At 42.2% G+C, this 3014-nt stretch overlaps 1 long non-coding RNA gene across 1 annotated transcript; it reads left to right on the top strand.

The window, feature by feature from the left end:
* Positions 1-1046: 1046 nt before the first annotated feature.
* Positions 1047-2737, top strand: LOC126959101 (uncharacterized). Its single transcript, XR_007727479.1, has 2 exons — positions 1047-1169; positions 2174-2737. It is a non-coding gene; the product is annotated as an uncharacterized LOC126959101 (long non-coding RNA).
* The last annotated feature ends 277 nt before the right edge of the window (positions 2738-3014 follow it).

Below are 3014 nucleotides of genomic sequence, written 5' to 3'. Positions count from 1 at the left end.
GAATGTGATAAAGGACATTACCAGGCCGAATGAAGAAACCAGGAGAAGAATGGAAGATTAATAAAAATGTACCATCGTTAAATTTATTAAAGTTGATAACTGAGCTGAGGGTTATACAAGAGAGTGTCTGTACTCTTAGGAAATGCACACTGAAGTATTTAGGGGTAAAGAGCACAGTATGCATAACATATCATCAAGTGGTTCAGAAATAATTTTTTTTTTTTTTTTGAGGTAGAGTCTTGCTCTTGTTGCCCAGGCTGGAGTGCAGTGGTGAGATTTTGGCTCACTGCAGCCTGTAAGGCTTAAGAGATCCTCCTGCCTCAGCCTCCTGAGTAGCTGGGACTACAGGTGTGCACCCTTACGCCCAGCTAATTTTTGTATTTTTTTTGTAGAGATGGGGTTTTGTCACGTTGCTCATACTGGTCTTGAACTCCTGGGCTCAAACGATCTGCCCACCTCAGCCTCCCAAAGGGCTGGGTTCATAGGCTTGAGCCACCAAGCCCATTCTAAAATATAATTTAAGAAAAAAAAAATCTATAACTTCTTAAATGGTTAGGGGAAAATAGAGGGAATAAAGAAAACAAGGTACCCTCCGTTTTCCAACAAAGGGCTAGGAAATGAAAAGTGTGAGTAGAAATACACAAAATAAACAGTGAAAATACGTTTCACTATATTGGCAATCACAGGGAATGTAAGTATCTATAAAATGGAAAACCATATAGAAGTCGAAACAAACTAATTACATCTATAGTAGCAATACAAACAAGTCTCAGATACATTGTACTGCGCTTATAAAATAAGATGCAAAAGGATATCATAGTAAAAGACCAGTTTTTAAATTTAAAAAATGACATAAAACAATGTTATATATTGTTTATAGATACAAATATATGTAGCAAAATTATAGATGGAAGAATACACACCAACTTGATAGTGTTTATTTCTGGAGATGAGAGAGGGGAGGAATGGGAGAAAGAGATGAGAGTAAATATTTTTATTTATTTATTTATTTAATTTTATTTATTTATTTATTTTGAGACAGGGTCTCACACCATCGCCCTGGCTGGAGTGCAGTGGCATAATCTCAGCTCACTGCAACCTCCACCTCCCAGGTTCAAGTGATTCTCGTGCCTTCTCATGCCTCAGCCTCCCAAGTAACGTGATTACAGGTGTGTGCAACCACTCCTGGTTAATTTTTGTATTTCTTTTTTTTTTTGTGAAGACAGGGTTTCATCATGTTGGCCAGGCTGGTCTTGAACTCCCAGCCTCAAGTGATCTGCCTGCCTTGGCCTCCCTAACTGCTGGGATTATAGGCATGAGCCACTGCACCCGCCCTATGAGAGTGATCTTAACTGTATCTGATTTTTTCCTTAAAAAACAAAAAATAACAACTCTTAAACAACACATAACTAAAAGTTGATGTGTTACATCTGAGTTGACCACAAATGGGTGTCTGTAATATTTATTTCCGGATTTTTCTGTGCATTTAAATTATTTAATAATTAAATCTCTGTATTTTCTATTTCTTAATTACATTTTTCTAAGGACATAGAGATGATGCAGTCCTGCTTTCACAGGTGCTGGCTGAGGTGCTTATTAAAATACAGCTTCCAAATATAGTGCCAGAACTATATTGGGGGTGGGGGTGGGTAAGGGAGCTGAGTCCTCACCTATCATAGCAGGAAGACAATGGATAATGTTTGATGCTGGTTATTTGTGTGCCTAGGGTCCCTCCCAGCTTCATGCTCTGCCCTGCTCTGCTAAGTCCAGTGGACTCCACTGTCTAGGCTTTCTCCCCAGCTAGCTTTCAGGTTCAGCCAGTGGGAGGCTCTGTGGGAAGATGGGAGGGCTGGATTCAAACAGAGGTCAGCGTAGCTCTTCCCAGCTCTCTTCCTGCTTTGGCATGCTATATCTGGCTGTAGCTGCATCCTAGGTACAACTCTTACTCACTGGGCTCTGATAAGTGTTTCTTTCCCTTGTCTCAATAGGCCCTGGAAGCAGGGAGGGTGGTAATAGCTTCTCAGCACTGCTAATCTCTAGCCTTGTTTGTTACCATATCCAGTCCAGAAACTCTGTGAATAGTCCCTTCATTAAAGCCTTTTCATTTTAATCACCTGGGATGACACGAGAAACACTGTGAAAAGTAAAAACTGCTTTTGTTTGTTTGTTTCAGAACTCCTTTGCTGTGGATGAGAAGATTGACTAGTTCAAAGCCTGTCTGCATAAAACAACGGTGACTTGTCTTTGTTATGTTTTGTTATTTTGAGACAGGGTCTTGCTGTGTCGCTCAGGTTGGAGTGCAGTGGTGCAATCATGGCTCACTGCAGCCTCCACCTCCTGGGCTCAGACGATTCTCCCGCCTCAGTCGCCTGAGTAGCTGGGACCACAGGTGCATACTACCACGCCCAGCTAGTATTTTTAAATGATTTTTGTAAAGATGGGATCTCCCTGTGTTGCCCAAGCTGGTCTTGAACTCCTGAGCCCAAGCAATCCTCCTGCCTTGGCCTTCCAAAGTGCTGAGGTTACAGGTGTGAGCCACCATGCCTGGTAACAACTTGGTTCAAGAGCATATGGTTGACAACATCTTGATGAAAAGCGATATGGCTGGCCAGGCATGGTGGCTCACACCTGTAATCCCAGCACATTGGAAGGCCAAGGCGGGCAGATCACGAGGTCAGGAGTTCGAGACCAACCTGGCCAACATGGCGAAACCCCATCTCTACTAAAAATTCAAAAATTAACCGGGTGTGGTGGTGGGTGGCTGTAGTCCCAGCTACTCAGGAGAATCCCTTGAACCTGGGAGGCGGAAGTTGCAGTGAGCCAAGATCATGTCATTGCATTCCAGCCTGGGTGACAGAGTGAGACTCCGTCTCAAACAAACAAACAAAAAACCAGTAAATAAATAAATAAATAAATAAATAAAGGATATGGCTGATACACACAGAATGATCTACTCTCCTAAGACGTTGTGCCCCAAGAATTTTATGACTTATCGGATGGTATCAGTTGTGTTT

Source organism: Macaca thibetana, chromosome 7 (genome assembly GCF_024542745.1).
Source record: "Macaca thibetana thibetana isolate TM-01 chromosome 7, ASM2454274v1, whole genome shotgun sequence".
NCBI classification, from domain to species: Eukaryota; Metazoa; Chordata; class Mammalia; order Primates; family Cercopithecidae; genus Macaca; species Macaca thibetana.
The sequence above is the reverse complement of the archived record's forward strand: the minus strand, read 5'-3'. Positions and strand labels throughout refer to the sequence as shown.